Here is an 18,094-nt window from a genome sequence, read left to right as displayed (position 1 = left end):
TATCCTTGAGGGATCAGGAACAGAGCAGAGCCCAAACCCCTGGGGTGGGAAAAAAACAAGCTTTCTAAGAATATGGATCAGCAGAAAAGCTCAAATGAGAAGATTTCACCTTTGAACTCAGCAGAAGCCACCAAATGCCTTTGACACATGAACTAGACAGAAGTCTGACTCCAAGACATCAGAGGCAAAAGACTTGACCCATAGGGCTGCTTAGACCCCCTGGGATACTCTCAAAGATGTTTCTGTCATTGTTTGCATCACTTAATGAGTGAGGTTAGTTGCAACCAGTCAGCTCTAGCAGATATACACAAAATTCCACTCCCAAGACTAACCAAATAAGTGAGGAGCAGAGTAAATCCTCCCAGGTCCTCTCCTTTGTGTCCTACCCCATTAGTTACATGGCCACTGCTACGAGCCCTGTAGCTCTTCCTGTAGCCCACTGTCTAAATCCCATATATCAGAGAGAGCCAAAGATCTCAATGTGCAACTTCTAATTGAGCTGTATCATCTGCCACAAACATGAAATTAATGGCCCTACATCATAATCATAAATTCATACATAACCCCATGCTCCAGCAAATAACTCTTGCAGTGATACTACAATGGTAAGCTGATTTGCAAGAAGCACACACTACCCAGGAATCCTAATTAACCAAATTAACACCATCACTTCAAATCATGTCCCAGCAGTAGGACATTTCTGATTGGCCTCAGGCTGGAGCAAAGCAGCCAGATGAAAACCTGACAGCATCTCCCCGGGTCCAGCAGGCCAACCCTTTACGAGGAAATATCTTCTGCCCATCCATGCACATGAGGAAGGGAGAAAAAAATGCTGCTGACCCAAGACAAACTCCAGGCTGGTGACACGATGCAGCACAGCAGCAGGTCTTAGTTTCTCATGCACTTCCACAGTCTAACCAGCAGCATCAGAAACCCCTCCCTGCCATGCTGGCCTGCCCCACAGGGTTGTGGCAGTGCCAAATCCCCCCAGAGTGTGCCAAATCACCCTGTGGGTGAGCCAAGTGATGGGTCTGGGTTCATGGAGCAGAGCTGGCAATAGAAGCACTCTCCACAAACCCCATACCTATCTCCCTGAACCCACTTGCTTGCTCTGGTTTCCAACTGTGACTTGCCCAAGCTGTTTGGAGCTCAGCATCTCTCTCCCACCCACCCCTTTCAGGGTAGTCAAGTTTTTCTATTTTTGATATGGGAAAAACAAGTTGCTATTTTGGGAAGATGCAGGATTCAAGCCCACGAAAATCTCAGGACTCCCTGCATGAAAGATGAGATCCATAACCCGTGTGCCAGAGGCTCATGTTCAGCCTGAATGACAAGGTGGCCTTGGTCCCACCAGGGTCCTCATGGTGGGACACTGAATGACATCAGCTCCCCAGTGTTTCAGGGCCCAGAGCTCCCATCCCTGCTTTGAGCTGATGCTCTAAGAGCTGTGATGGGAGATTTGGACCAGGAGAAAAAGGAGTCTCCTACCAGAAGTGGGGTTCGAACCCACGTGGGCATGTGCCCATTGGATCTTAAGTCCAACGCCTTCACCACTCGGCCATCCTGGTGGGCTGTAAGCTCTTCTCTGGCCCAACATGTCCTCTTCTGGAGGGCACACACCTCACCAAGCCCCTGAGGTCCCAACCCAAGACAATTTCCAAACCCTGCAACGCTTTCCCCTCTTCATTGCTCTCTTTTATGTCCCCAGCAGACTGATGGAACACCAGGTCTCATGGGCCATGGAGGATGGCCCAGCCCCTGGGTGCCAAACTAGATCCTCATGCAAGGACGACAGGCACCAGGGGTAAACCTGCCAGGGTCCATTGTGCAGGAGAGCTATCTCCAGAGGGTCTCAGCCTGACCATGATGGATGCTCAGGGGGAGGTGAACTGCTCTGACAGCCAGACATGACACACAGCTGAAGCACTCTCTTTGCACAAGTCCCACTCCTCATGCCCTCCAGTCCACCCATGTGAAGGAAAGTCTCCCATTTTCCTTTGGTGTGGTACAGATTTTTTCTGCCATCTGGGGAAAAGAAAGAAAAAAAAAGAAGCAAACAGAAAAACCTCTGTTGAATCAGACAGGATTCAAACCCTCAGCCTACAAGTACCCAGTGCTGGAGGTCTTTTGACCTTAAGCCACAGGAGCCTGATCATTTCTGTGTCTGATTTCAGCCACTCTCCTTCTTCCCAGATCAGCACCTCCACATAGGGTTGTTATCACACAGAGAAACTTCACCAGGTCTTTTCATCAGAGGATGCTGTCTGCTGGAGACACACTTGGCCAGGCTGTCCTGGCTTGTCCTGCCTGCAGGACAATGAAAGCAATTCCCTCCTCACTTCCCCAGGGACTGCTCATGACTGTACCCTGGGGTAACTGAGCTGCTGGGAGGGCTTCCATTGGCTGCTGTGCAGCTGAGAGGCACTGGTCAGTAAAGGAGTGTTTCCAGGTTTCAAAAGAGGGTGACGTGCAGCTCCTCAAGCAGGAAAGGTCATCCTGGTCTCCACAGGTAACTCAGGAGTGCTAGGAAGCAAAGCAGAAGAACCCCACTTGAAGATGTTGCAGGTCCTCAGCTGGGCAAACAACTGGGTCAAACAGGAGGAAAATTCACCCCCTTAGGAGCTGGCAGGGAACAGCAACTTTCCCTGCTTCCCTTTGCCCCTCATGTTACAGTCACAGCCACATACCCTGCTGGTCCGTGCTGCAGAGTGAAGCTCAGCATCCCTGGATGCCTCCAGCTGCAGCACCTGCATTAATATCAAATGAAACCACACTTACCAAGGGTGTTGTGCTCGCCAGCTCCTGAGGAATCTGCTACTAATGAGTGACTTCAAAGCATTAATGAGCTTGCAAGCTCTCCTCTTCGTTTACAGAGCTGGACTTCACACACTTGGCATTAAGACAGGGGTCACCCATCAGGCAAAGAGAATGTGTGTGCATGTCGGTGAATATAATACATTTGTCAGCCTCTAAGAAGCAGAGATTAATCATGCCCTCTCAGAAAATAAGCTTTTATGCTGCATCTGCTCTTCACAGCATGGAGGGATGGGAACTGCCCACAAGGATGTCCATGACCCACACTGCTCAGACCTCCATAGCACCCAGTGAGCCCAGCTTTGTAGTTAATGCCCCACCTTAACCATTTGGGTCCAGGCTGGGAATTGTTGCTTGAGTTGGCAGCCTGAGGCATTAATAAAGTGGTGAAATTGTGCTCCAGCACAAGTTTAGGGCATGCATGGAGGGAGTGGTATGGATATGTGAGAAAGCAAGTTTGACTGATGCTTCCTGCTCTGTGGCATCCTTCCAGCACAGGCAAGGAAAGGAGATGCTGGCCCAGAACAGCAAGGGCTGCACAAGTCAGCTGCTCTCTCTGGGAACCACTCTCTCCCAGCCACAACCCCCTTCAAACCTCCCCAGGCTCACCATAAATCTCTGTGTTGAAGCAGCCTCCAGTGCCTGGCTAACAGCCCAGCTGCACTCACGTGAGGAGCTGAGCCCATCCAACCCCCTGAGCTAGGAGCAGGCCATGCAGACAAACTGTGTGGAGAACCAGCAGCAGCCTGAGCACAAGCCTGCTGCTGGGCACCGCTTGCCCTCCCTCCCAAAGCCCCTCAGCATTTTTAGAGCCCTCTTGATGCTGACAACCTGGCTGGCATTTGTGCTGTCACAGGGAGGTTTGGACAAGGCACAGAGCAATGAGATTTTGGCTTGTTATTTCACCATTTTTGCTGAAATCTTGGAAAAATCTCCATGTGCAACGTACAAAGCCACTGCTCTAACCCTTGTCTGGTTAAAACTTACTGTGACATGTATCCGGGGGGGTCACTGCCACAACTTGGCTGCATTTCAAAATGAAGCCCTAAAGAAATGCTTCCCAGGGTCTTCCATGGCTGTGGGTCATCCACAAGGTTGGTTGGGTTCACCTGCAAACCTGTCCAGAGAGCTGGCTGAGTCTGGAGCACGCCTTGCCCCCGGGTGGGGGGGAGTTGTAACATCAGCTGAATTACCTGCAGCATCTTGGATGTCTCCTATACAATCTCAAGCCAAGCTGGCTGTTCCTTGCTTGCAGCAACTCTGTGAAGGGACAGCTTGAAGGCGACACGGCTACAGGCTTTCAGAACACATGTTCTGTAAGAGAAAGACATGACTATTGTCCTGAATTCGAAAAGGTGGTGTCCTTTGCTTCAGAAATGCATTGGCAATGTTAACAGGAAAGCAGTTTCTCCTCTCACCTTTTCTCCCTCCAGAAGAGATCTCTAGGCACTAGGTCTCTTCAGTAGGTCTGTGTTTCATTTAAACAGCCACTAGAGGCAACCACCACCCCACAGGTGGAGAGTAGCTGGCTGGGCAGAATGAAAAAGAAAAAAATACAAATATCTTAAAGTTACGAGCAAGGCAGAGTAAAAATGGCACTTTAAGAGATTTCAGGCCAAAATTCTCCTCTTTACTAATGCACAGGCAAAAATAAACTCCATATAATCTCTTTAGAAACTTGTTGGAAAAGAGAAAGAGTATGACAGGGTTCTACTCTGTGCTCTTCTTACACCCTTTCCCTGCTATGAGACCAGCTCAAAGCGTGGGTTACAAGCACCAGGAGCACTGTGATCTGAATGTTTGGCTCAGAACAGCCCATCCAGGGTCACCTTAGGTTCAAGGAGAAATGACAGGTTGGCTCCACCCTGCGCAGCAGGCTTGGGAGGAAACTTCATGCTGTTTATAGCAAAAGGGCTCCTGTGTTGTGAACGTGCTAACGAGGAAGCTCTTTGGACTTTGTCAGGTTTAAAATACACTACTGATGTCACATATTTAACTGTGAACTGCAGTTCACTAACAAGAAGAATAGTTCAACAGAGTAGCATTAGTATTTAACTGGTCCTCGATAGGTTTAAGAATAAACAGGCAAGCAAACACAGAAGAAGATCCCTCTTCCTCCCTGCCTTAGCTCCCAATTGATAAGCAGTTCAGGAAATCAAGCCAGGCTCACTTTGTATTCAGAAGGTTTTCTTTACAGAATGACTAGAAAATACATGTTGTATTCCTGTTGGTGAAGCTTATACACTGCAGAATTTGACATGATGCCCTGCTGCTTGTTGGCTCAAGTCAACCCCTGTGGAACCACAAACCTTATGGTGCTCTATAGCTCAAGAGGAAAGGTTTTCCATGAAGCTTTCAAATATCGGAATATTGGTATTTGGCCAGAAAACCAAACCACTTACTGTGGGCACACAGGCTAGATTAAAAACCAGTGGAGTTGTGCAATTACAGGAGGTTATTTATCCCAGAGGGAAAAGATATTTTCTTTGTTGAGGAAGTTCTTTAAAAAAAAAAACAACAACAAAACCCTCATCAGACTGAAAGCAATGCAGCTACCACAGCTAAAGCAGTAAGTCATAGAAAGTAATGCATTTGTCTACTTACTCCTGCTCAGGAATGATCTCCCAGCTGTTTACAATTTTCCACAAGTTATTGCTAGTCTAAATTATTCTCCCAGTTATTTTCCCCAAATATTTCTTGGACAACAGACAGTTTCTCAAAAACTAATCTTGAAGGCTCAGAATTTATAGGCTTCACATTGTTGTTGTTTGGTTCTGAGTGGGTTCACAGTAAGATGTCTGGAATGAGCAGCAATGGTTTGGCATTTCAAAGTTATCACCTACCCTCAGTCAATTATTCCCATAGATGTCCTAGACATGTGTAGCTCAATAAGGGTTTATCTTTTGTCAGTCTTGACTAGATTTTGTGAAAGATGCCATCATGGACCCATCTCTCCCATCACTATTTCATGTCTCTTCCAAACATCATCACCTACAACACAGAGAAAATGAGTCACAGTTGTTCAGAAGTGAAAGCTCAAGAACTCATCAAGGATCACAGCGCTATGATACTGATGCCTCAGATGCTAAGTGCCCAAATCATGGAGTCATAAAAGGACCTGATGTACATGAGACATTCAGTGCTTGTCCATCTACTCTTCCTAACGCAGTCAGAGTTTTTCTACAGTCATTCCAGAGAGAGAAACCTGGCAGATCCTGCCTTCAGGCACATGATCTCTGAAGGCCCCTTCCAGCCCTGTTCTCCATACCTGAATTTCAGCATATATTGGTCACCAGATATGTATAAACCCGGCTCTACTAAGGGCCTTCAAAAATAACACTCGAAATTCATATGTGTTGCATATTTTTTACTGCCTTTTCCCATGACAGAGGAGCTAGATGTGATAAACAAAGGCTCCACAGACAACTCCATCCCTCACGGCTCCATAGCTTAGGGAACACTGCAGCAAGCTACTCTCAGAATCAACCTGGAGGGGAAATGAGGCAATTGAGTTATCACATGGTTAAATCAACAGGAGAGGCTTGCGTGTGTCAAAGAATTCTCCTGCAATTATTTACATAGCTTGGATAGAAGTGTTGGAATGAATGGGAAAAACCTTTTTGCTCTTCTCCTGCAGCACCAGCAGTACCCACCACTGCTCCTCACCTCAGCAGGGAAGTGTGCAGGAGACATATCACATCCCAGATGTCAAGGTGTATCTGCATGAATTCCTAAAATGACATATGTTCTTTAGCCCAGAGCTTGGCTCCAGGCTAAGAGCTAAATTTGATGTTCTCTGAGGCTAAAACTTCTTCAAAAATCATTTTGTGTTAATTAGGAAAGGGAAATTTTGGCTGCAGCCTGTAAAAGAAGATTGGCTTGGGAAATGGTATGAAAGTCATGGTTTTTACAAGAGCAAAGAGAAAGAACAGGCTCATTTCTAAAAGCACCATACCTAAGAACTTCTGAAAAGCACAGAACTTCACTGAACTATAAAAAAAGACACTGCCTAAAAGCAGAACATCTCCTTTGGCTCAACATATCCTCTCCCAGAGGCACCAAATCACTCCTGCTGCTCACAAAACAGCTTCTGTCTCCTTTTAATAGTTTTATTTTTAGGCTTATCATATTTAATTTTCTCTTTTTCCATATGTAAGGTGCTTGGAAGGGCTGCAGTGTCAAACAATAATTACATCTGAGAAAATTTAGAACCCACAGTGTTAAAATGAGCCTTTGCTCTTGACAGGTGAATGAATGTAGGAAGTGAGGGGATACAATTTTATGAAGGAGAGAGCCCAGCTAACAGTGTCACAGCATCTCTCATGGGCTGGGGGCACCTGCTTTCAGATGTCAGTGAACTCAGCTTGGAACACATCAGTACATGCCTGGAATTAGCATGGTCTGAGACCTAGAGGCCGGGGTCATTAAGTCCTATCAGCACATACATGGCTCTACCTGTGAGTAACTTTGAGGTAGGACTGAAATGCAGTTTTTCCATCCTCTTAACACCCCTGGACAAGCTCAAATGCACCTGTCTGTAGCTGTAACATCACCTTGGTTGAGGATGAAGTATTTCCCAGTGCCAGGAGGCACCCCTATGTCCACCATTAGTCTGCTTATAACAGAAGTAAAGGATGAAAAAGACCCGTCTGCTTTCCCCAGTGTATGTTTCTGAAGCTCTGGGTACCTGCCCCAAGCAGGTTTCCCAACCTTTATAAATTACCTCCCACCATCTGTGCTGCAGCAACTGGCCACATCTGCTGTGTTAAATTAAGTTGTGATGAAGCTGCAACTCAGTCCAACACAGCACTGAAGCCTGGGCTGTGCTGATGTGTTGCCACTGCCAGGGTACTAGAGGAAGCCACTGGTGACAGCCTCCAAGCACCTGGGTTGGATTTTCCAACAAGTAATCAGAGAAGGTGAATTTGATCCTCCACCCATGGAGGTAGTGCAGAAATCAGGTGACTGAGGCTGCTATGGACAAACAAAAACTTATGGAAAGACCAGGAAAACCTACTTCTCCCTAAAACAGGGCATCGTGTGCCTTACAGTGGACTCCAAGTAGACATCTATAAATACTGACAGGTATCAGGTGGCTGTGAGGAGTAGGTGTATAGAGTGAGCTCATACATACTGCATGCAAGAATTTTTTTAGGGATAACAAGTTTATAGAATGTTTTTTTTTCCCATATGGGTTCCCAGCTGGACTTCTTTGCTGTCTTCAAAGAGACCAACTTGCTAAAAGCATCAATAATGTCAAAAATCCAAGATCCTTCTAATTAGATGTAACCTCTGAAGGGAGCTGATGAAGGCTGAGAGCTCAGCTGCTTCTGTGGACTTACACTGCATGACAGGAGGGCACCAGGACTGTGTGAATTTGTGTTTTCATTTGTTGCCTTTTATCTCTGGTTCATAGTACCAAAGTAAAGGAGAAGCATCTCACAAAAGAGAAGGACAGAGAGGAAGGCAAACCTGTGAAGTCTCTGCTAGTGGTTCCATGGCTTCAGCTCCAGCATCAGCCCTCTGGCATTGGAGACTCTTCACTTGGCTTTTCCAACTCCACTTCATGCCCATCTGCCTGGCTCCTGTCCTTCTAGTCCTTCACTCCTGCCGAGCAGAGGCCTTTGAGGAGTCAGGCCATCTCAAGGTGGAGCTGGTATTCAGAATAGTTTACAACACAGACCAGCTATCCCAAGCCATAGGGCTGGTAGCTTCCTGGGAAACTGGAAAAGAAACACCTAAAGTTGAAAATGCTGATTATGTAAAAAAGGAAAGTCTTCAAATCTTTATATCTCTGCAGCTAAGGGGTTTTTTTTACACTCAGTTTTCAGAAAAGCCACAGTGAAATTAATACTAAGCCCCTCTAAAGTCCTGAGGACATCAAGAACCTCTCTCCTATGGCTTCCTCCAAAACTGATCATAAACAACAGACTGGCAAGCTCTGGCATGTTTTGTTCATTCATCTGCTTCTTTTTTTTGGTTGCTTTTTTTAATGTGTGTGTTTTGCTTTTTTTTTTTTTTAGAAAGATACAGTCTTTCCTCTGGGATTTATAGCCTAATATTGTAATAATTAGACAAAGTAAACCGTGTGGAGATTTTTTATGATCTGTTTTAAATGTAGAGTTTTGGAAAGTAGACAATGAAATTATTATTATTATTTGCTGCACAGCTGTGCTAAAGCACAGGGGAAAGAGTGAAAAGACACTAGTATTTGTTTATTGGGCTTTCAATTGCTATGACAAAGCAAATAACAGCTTTAGTCTTCGTCCACAATTGAGTTAATTGGTTACACCTCAAATTGCATGTCCTAAAAAGCTCCTAATTAGCAGCTAAGTACAGAAAAAACTAGATAGCTGTTGATTCCTTTGTGCTCCAAGAGGACCTGTGAATTCACAACAGACAGTTAAACTTAAGATACAAAAGCATCCAATTTAACGTGTATAGAGGCAAGAGGTGGTGTGTGGATGTGTGTGCAGGTTCTTTCTCTTTCTGTGTCCATCCAGCACTTAGCAGGGCTGTTCTAGACAACTGGGACCCCATCTAAAAACCATTGATAGTATGTTCTGGGAGACTTCTGCTGCCTCTGGGGGTCTGGGGGTCAGGGCCCACTGGGAGGTATTTGCTGTTGGCTCCCCTGTTTAATTTCAGGCAGCTGCTTAGGAGATTCCCTCTCTTTGCTCCTGCATTCACCATTCAAGCCCCTCTCACTGCAGGAAAGGACTTGGAGCATCGTGGGAAGAAATGATCTGGATATGAGCAGTGAGGGGTCTGGGAAAGAAAAATGCAGGGGTGTTAAAGAACCTGATGTGAAGACTTGCTCTGTAAAAAGGGGTTTCTGAAGAGAGTGCTAGAAATTATACACCCAGGCCAGCAATTCAGACACCCAAAACACTTGCTTTAAAACATGGGCACTGGCAGCATTGTGATGAGGTGACAGTTTACACTGCAGTGAGGAAGCACAGCCAGTGCTTTAGCATATGTCTGCAATACAGGCCCAGAATCAGAGGTCAACATCTGTCGCCTGCCTGATGGCCCCTAAAATGAGTTCATGCATCTCAGTGCATCTTTTGTCTGGTAAATACCTGCAGAACAAGGCCAGGCCACGGCAGGACGCTGGTGTTGCTGGTGGTCAACACCTTTGCCACAAAAGTGGAAGACTTGTAACTCCAGGCAGCAGCTGTGTTTCACTCCTGAGTAGTATTTGAGGCATCTAGGGCTGACTGATAAAAGCAGGAGGCATAAAACTAATGCTTAAAAATACAGAAGGGACTGCTGGGTGCAGAAGAAGACAAGAGAGTGACAGAGTGTTTTCCCAAAATTCAGCATTAGTCCTTGGCTAGAGGTGGATGAGGGAGAAGCTCTGCAGCAGCTGTCCATGCTGCCTTCTCTCTCCAAAACATTCACATGGACAGAAATCTCTGGCTGCCTCCTCCTGTCTGTCTCCTTAGGGACACAAACCTTTTGGCAACTCCAGCCCAGCTGCCACAAGTTGGATGTGAGACACAGAGAGATGGTGACACACTGCCCAATCTCTTAATAGTGACATAACCCCAACCCAGGGACCAAACCATATTAGTCCTGTACCAAAATGATGTAGAGAGACAGGACGTGCCCCACTAGAGGAAGAGCTTTGTTAGAGGCAAGTGTCTTCCCTCCACCTCTCTCCCACAGCAGATGAAACACAATGTGCACCGTAAGGCCAACAAGTGTTTAACAGAAGCCCCTCTTTGGACGCTCTGCTCTGCTGTTTGCATGGCTGTACAAGGCAGATTGCTGTCTCTTATTAACTAAATAAACAAGCAGCAAAAGTTGAGTGGAATGGAAACACATCCACAGCTTGTCTGCAAATAGAGACAGAGGCTCCCAGCACATGGCTGCACCCAGCTGCCCGGCCCTTACCTGCTGCAGCGGCTCTCGTTTCACATTAAGGGCAACGCAGTCAGAGCTTCTCCTCCTTGGTGGAAAACCTGGCTAATGAAACACTCAGGTTTGTATGGAGTGCACTTCAGTGTGCTAGATGAGCCTTTTGAGGAGCTGAGGCAGGTGCCCTGGTCTTCTGCAAGGGTGAGTCCCCAGCTTGGACCGTGGGAGTCAAGCTGACCACAGGGCTGAGAAAGCACCGCAGGAGGCGGCAGGGGCTCCTCCCCAGCTGCCCAGTGACTTCAGGGGGTACTTCCAGTTTTCAGTCCAGGTGTTCTCTTGCCTAATCTGAGGCTGGAAGGACACAGAGTCCCTGCCTCTATGCCAGCCCTACCTGGGTCTATGCTCTTGGCTCCTCTGGGCTGGCTCCACTTCTAGCAAAGGTTATTTTATCAGCTTATGCATCCCTTCCCTCTGCCATTTACGCAGCCCTCTTGCTCTCCTCTGGGAATATAGATGAGATGAGCAAACTGTCTTATATATAGTCTGAGGGGGATGACTTTGAGTCTCATGTACTCTTCAATTTCTTGTACCTTCTCCTTCCAAAGATCAGAGTTCCTGACCAAGTTTTGCTGCAGTCCATGAGGGTGACAAACACAGCAAGACTGTGATTGCTTGTGTGTAGGAAGCTATTTGTCCTGAACCACATCCTCCATGTTACTTGAGGTGAAGATGGAAAAAAACCAGCCTTGTCTAACATGACTTCCAAGTAACTGTTCTGAGGGTAATTTGAAGTATTGAGACATTGATTCACTGAACATTGTTGGCCTGCTAATATGTGGGCAGGCAAAGTCACCCATTATTAGTGATTTATTAGCAGTAGGTGCCTCTTTGATCTTCTCCAACATAGTGCACTCAATAACCTCCTCCCAGGAGGCAGCTGGGGGGACAGCCTTATCAAAACATTCACATTATTGTGACTTACGATTCATGGCCATGAAATTGTCTCCACTTATATCTCACTGGATTCAGGGGAATCTTCCAGAGCCCTGCAATATATGCAAAACCAGAAGTTCCTCTTGGATTGAAAAATTATGACACCAGCACCTCTAATTTTCTTTTAGCGGCTTTCTGTGCTGCCTCTGGCTCAGAAGTGCTTAGTTTGCTGACAAAAATCATAGACTCATACACATTGGAGATGGAAAAGCCCTTCTAGGTTCAGCTAGTCCATTTCTCCTACCAGGGAAGGAATATTCCCAGCAATCTGTTTTCCCTGTTACTTTGCCTTTGCTATTTTTAAACATTCCATGTAGCGAAAATACATTTAGATTGTCAGGATTTCAGAGCCAACTTAGCTGTGGAAGTACCAGCTGTAGCCTAACCTGCTTTGTCTGGTGGCAGCAGCTAAATTGCTCTCTGCTGCCTTTGAAGTCAATGGTAAAAGTCTTATTGGCTTCTGTGGGAGCATTCTCAAGCCTTTGGTACGGATGATTAGAGCAAATAGCTTTGGAGCACTGATAAGCCATTCTTACACTATCGCTTTCCAAGCCGTAACTGCATTTTAATAGGCAAGAAATTGTCTCAGCAGCAGTCAGGGTGCAATAATAGCAAAGCCAAGCAGAGCACACGGCAGACTGGGTCTACACAGAAGTGACTCCTGCCACGACCATACAAAATTATATCCACAAGCCCAAACAGGTTTGGCGGAGTGTGTGATCCAAGGGCAACAGGGAGAGGCAGTCCTTTTGCTGTAAAATCTACCAGAGGTCAATTCAACTAGTAGACATTTCCAGTGTGTTTTCCCCTTCAACAGACTGTAGCATCATGCATGAGGGGGTACACCCTTACCAGGGGGCAGAATACAGCACAGGTATGGCACCATTCTGCTGTTTTAGGCAAACAAAGCAAAAGAAACTAGCTGTTGAATCACAGAAGAAGTTACTGTATAAAACTTGACTGACCTTCTCCAGGAAAAAAAACTTCCACAGCTGCCCCACGAGATGGAGCACTCGGCAGTGGCAGGGACACAGCCCCGATGAAGCTCAGCCCTGGGCTTTCTCTTTTTACTCAGTAACAATGGCAGGTAGTGGGAGCCAGGGTTGGATTTAATTTAACAGTTGTTGTGCTCTGCTGGGATAGCTTCCTCTGCCTCCACATTTCCTGCTTGGAAGTTCTCCCAAAAGGATGAATTAACCAATATATGACCTGTATGGGAAATGCACTTTATTGAAGCTATTTTTCTAGGGTGGAGCTGAACAGCTGTTTAACAGCACATAGCTGCACTACATGAGAGACAGTAAAAACACACAAAATAAACTGTATTGAGGTACAACTGGGCTGTAAGGAAGCGGAAGGTAATCATCTCAAACTGTGATTTTTGCTCGTACACACAGGGAGTATCCTTGTGAGACAAAGTGTGCCAGCATGGGGTACCAGAGTGTGCCAGCCAGCCCAGGGGAAGGGGACCATGGTTTTACCTTCCCCATAGCACCTTCTTGTGCCATACACATGGAAAGATTAACACCATCCCTGCAGGCCTCAGCATCCTGGCAAGGAAAACCCACATGCAAAAACTGCATAGGCATAGACTCCTGTCCCAAAACTGCTCAGTTTGACGTGATGGAAGCAGCAAATGACACAGCCCTGGTGTCACTGTGGGGACAGCTGTGCCTGAGATCAAGCTCAGCTCAATCCTCTTTTATCCTCTTTTTTATATAAGGCTTCAGCAATCACTAGGGGCTGTAAGCATCCTGGAAACAACCCCACACTAACTTCATGGCAAGCAATGTCTGAAGATGTCTCAGGGCAGATTACAGCTCTTCAGGTGCACATGGGGAGCTCTCTGCTGCTGCCAGCCAGTGCTCATCCATGGAACACGTCCCACTGTTGATGGCTCCTGCCCCAGGCCATGAGGAGCATCTCTGAGGGGCAGCACGAGGCTGTGCAGCCCAGGCAACATCAACCTGAGTGATGAAAGTGCCCACCATTTCTGCCCAGAAGCCTCAGTAAAGCCCTTGCTTTCCAGTCACATCTCACCCTCCCCTCCACAGTGGGTTAGCAGTGCAATTAAGTCATTGCAAATTTACATTAGGGCTGGAGAGCTGAGAATCTGAACAGAAGCTTTAAAAAAAGCCACATTTTGCTCCTTTAAAGCCTGACGTAAAACACCAGCCAGATTCACCATGAGTTTCCTGTGTGTGCACATGAGTTATAAGCACAGTGAGTGTCTCGTCATCATGAATTCTGGAGATGTGCTCTTTTTAATGGCACTGATCATAGGGAATTCATTTGGTCTTCATATACCTGTCACCTGTAGTACCAGAGCGATTTCATTCTAATTTAGCATTACTTAATGGTGACGATAAAGTTAAGTGATAGCCATGTGAGTCTTTTCTTGGCTTCTCTCTCTCTCTGACACAGCAAGAGTGCAACTGCAGGGTGTTTTATGACCAATAATTCAAAAGAGCATGGAAAAGAAGGAGCAGCAAATATCAACTGCTTGTCAATCATCCACAGTCTTTTAGCTCAAATGGTTACACCTGGACCTCTGATCTTTTCTTCTGCTGCCTCTGATCCCTCTGTTTGTTTGGAGTTCTTTAGGTACTGCAACCATCAAAAATATATTTTTTAAAAGGTTTGGATTTAGGAAACCTGCAGTGGTTACCCACAATGATAGGAAAATGTGGTACAGAAAGCCATACCTAATGGCTGCATTACAGCAGCCAAATTACAGCCAGCCCACCGGGGTGGCAATGATGGGGTACCCTGCAAACAGGCTGAACACAAGAAAATGCTGCAGGGAAATTGAGTGTTGTTATAACATCAGTTATACAGCAACAAGTGATTTGTCTTCCCAAGCCTTTGTGCCCCCTTTTTTCCCCCAGCTCAGAAAGGTAATCACTCTGTATATATCACTGGCTTGTTTAAACTGGAGATGAAAAGCTACAAAAGTACAACTTAATTGAACCCTGTATTGTGTTATTACAAATGCTGCTGACCTCACTTGCAGTCCATTATCAGAAGGTTCTGCTGAATGCTTTAATTAAAGACAATAAGGCTAATAAAAAGGCATCATTTTCCTGTCTCCAGCGCTGCTGGAGAGTTGGGGCTGATGAGATTATTTCTCACTAATGCTCTTCTGTTGTTGTTGTTTTTAAATCTTTTTCTCCCCATGGTTTGCAAATACTGTCTGAGCCTGAGTTCTACAAGATTCATTAGGAACAAGAAAAAATAAGGTTTGTTTCTAAAATGCTCACTAATATTTGACAAGCAGAGCCCCTCTTCCAGATAATCCCTGGTGCCTGACTCCAACCACCATTGCCTTCTGCCCTCGGATCCTGGTGGAGCAAAAAGCCTCCTTGCACTGGCACAGGTACAGGTAGGAACTGACTGAAGGCCACACCCTGCCCGTGGTGCCCATCTCCTGTTTGCAGTGCAGACAACGTGATGGCAGAGCTGCTTGCCAGAAGCCAGGATCTAGCCCAGAGTGAGTAATGCAGCACCTCATCTTAATTAACATGCTTCTCACTAATGGCCCATATGTGCCATCTCTATTTACTTTTCTACTGATAGTAATAATGGTACCAAACCAGCAGTGTTTCCAAAGCCAATTAAAGCAGCCTCGCTGGGCAACTTTGTCTCTCCAGCTTTGGTCCAAAAAGTCTGAAGAAGAGGGATACAACAGAGGAAGGCATCAGTCAGGATTGCCATGAGGAAAGGAAGTTGAGCAGCTGAAGTGCTGTGGAAGGAGGGATTGTCACAAGGGGGGTGGGAAAGGTTTGCAGCAGGACAGGTATACTCATCTGCCCATAGGGGAAATGTCTTGAGAGATGAGTGAGGCAGGACGGTCTCTACCTCTGGACATACCAGGGTCACACACTTTCTGTGTCCCTCTGCCCTCAAGGACCTCTGCATGGGTTTTACCTCATCCATCACACACATACCTTGGGGTAAAACAAATACCACCAACGTGGGGGGATTCAAGGAGGAGATGGGTGCTCACTATATGGGTGCATTTACAGAACAGGCACATCCACCCACCTGCAAACAGGCTGAGCCATCAATTCCTCATACACCAGCACAAAACAGTTAACACCACTAACGATCTAAGTCATATTTGAACAAGAGACATAATGGCAGTGGGTATTGTAGCCCCACTGTGAATAAGCCAAACCATCAGCCCTACTGTGATTAAAAACTCCTTCTTGGACAAGGGAACAAGCAACCAGATGGTAAGTGACTGAACTTTGCCCTTGCAAGGAGGAGAGCAAACCAGTGAGCCAGCCCAGTTTGCCAAGACTTTTATAGGGAAGGAACTTTTACAATTAAATACAGCAAAAGGTTTCTTCCACTGTGAGCCTCTGAACACAGGTTGAAAGAAGCCGAGTCGAATGTGGAAGCCAAGTTAAAGGAAAGAAAAAAAAAAAAAAAAAAAGGAGAAGAAAAAGTCTTGATCTGAAGGTTGCAGGCTCAAAGTAGCTAGAAACCCCATCAAGTGGCTGAATGGGAACAGTGAGGGGCAGGCAAAGACCACAACTCCTCCCTGGGTAAAGGATGAAGCTGTCATGTGGAGCAGACTGACCTAGTTACATATTTCTTCTTCACTGTCCCTCTCTCTTACTGCTTCAGCTGCCAGGCTGGGATGTTGCAAAGCAAATGGTAAATGACGTTTCTGCCAACTAAGCCAAGCAAAGGAGAAACCAGGAGCTCTGCATCTCCAGCAACACTGTCTCAGGTCCTCTGGAGAGAAGGCACTTGCCTGTGCTTCGTCACCTCATCCAAGGTGGCTCCCTCCATGATGTCCATGTTTCCTTCCTGTGTTAGCAGTTTCAGGTCATTTTTGATACAGTACAAACCACCTGTGGCTACTGTGAGGCCCTGCTGCTGTCTGCATTCTGGTAGAGGATCCTTCAAAGCCAGACCCCAAGCCATACCTGCATCATGCAACATGTGGCAGAGCCTATCTGGGTATGGCATGGAGGGAAGACATCAGGCAGAGTGGGTACAAATCCCACAATGCTTCAATAGTAGGCATAGGAAATCCAGCAGGCTGCCAGGTACTCTAGGAAAGTTTGTGGGGTTTGTTCCCTTTTGTACCCCAAGGATGGCCAAGGGAAGGATACCCATCCACACTGACCCAGCTAGTCTCTAGAGGCCAGGAGATTTGGAGAAGCATTCAGGTTCTAGATCCCTTCTCCAACCCCGATCACCAAAACATCCACTATTACTGCAGACTCACTAGACAACCAAGCTTAAACCATAACCAAGCAAGCTGAGATGAGGTGCAGGGGAAGAATTTCTCTTGATGAGCAATTAGATAAAGGAGCAGCTGCCAGGGGAAGCAAGAGAAACTACCAAGGGAAACATTTCCAAAAGATGAGCCAACCCTTTGGGGAAGACTGTATTTTGGAAGAATCAATACTAAATGTAGGAACTTTAATGACTTGTGAGGAGTCTCCAGTCTATAACTTCTAATTAGAAATGAAGAGAAAAAGCATTGAAATCTTCTGAACTTTACACTACACAAAACTCTAACTTTTTTTTTTTTTTTTTGGCTCAGGAATATTTTTGAGATGTATTTGTCTCATCCTCAATGACTACGTGTTTTGACAGGGGCAGAACTGGGGGTGATTGTGAGGAGATTCACGCCATCAATCACAGCTACCCCCTCCAGCTAAAACAAGGGGTCACCAGAAAAGGAGTGCCACAGATGCAGAGGCAGATGCTAAGCAAATACAAAGCCAGACAGAGTTAATTTTGTAAATGGCTGCTGTGACCCCACTTCCCAGCATCACTCTCTCACTTAAAGCTCCTCTTCCCTGTCCTCAGCATTTTCCGAGAAGGGAAAAAGAAGGGGTTTACCTGTATCTTGTGGGTTTATCTCTCTGGACAAGCTGAGGTGATCCTGAGTCCTGTGAACAACCTGGTAGAGTGTTTTTTTCAATGCACCAAGTAAACATTGCTGTCATGGATGTATTTTTCCATACCTAAGCAATTCTGAGGAGTTTACATTACACCAAAGCAGACCCAGTCTTACCTTCTCTCCCTTCCCTTGCATCCCTTAGCTGTGTTTCACAGCCCAGAGGAGTTTCAGAGGTGTGGTGTAGTGCCTGACTTACAGAAGTGCCATTGCTCAGGCTCTTTAGAAGAGACAAGAGTAAAAGATGACTCCTTGAGAAATTATGAACTTCAGCTTTGCACGAGCCAGGTACAGGAGCTCTATTTTTACTCATCCAGAAGAGCCTCAGCACATCCATCTGAATTCACCCCTCCCTTTCTAGAACATTTTGTCTGCTAAAGAAGAATTATCCATCAGTGACAACACTAGCATGAAGATTCAAGTCCACCAGCCCCTTTTGTAGAGGCACATCCCTGCCCTGGCAGCCAGAAGAAGGCAGTGCCTTAAAGGAGGATGAGGAGC

General features: G+C 46.2%; 1 non-coding gene across 1 annotated transcript; it reads right to left on the bottom strand.

Moving 5' to 3' along the window:
* Window positions 1-1,485: 1,485 nt before the first annotated feature.
* On the bottom strand, window positions 1,486-1,568 carry TRNAL-UAA. Its single transcript has one exon. It is a non-coding gene; the product is annotated as a tRNA-Leu (tRNA).
* Window positions 1,569-18,094: the final 16,526 nt, after the last annotated feature.

This window comes from Chaetura pelagica, unplaced genomic scaffold (genome assembly GCF_000747805.2).
Source record: "Chaetura pelagica isolate M959 unplaced genomic scaffold, ChaPel_1.0 scaffold316, whole genome shotgun sequence".
NCBI lineage: Eukaryota > Metazoa > Chordata > Aves > Apodiformes > Apodidae > Chaetura > Chaetura pelagica.
Note: the sequence above shows the minus strand (reverse complement) of the source record. Positions and strands in the feature narration are given on the sequence as shown.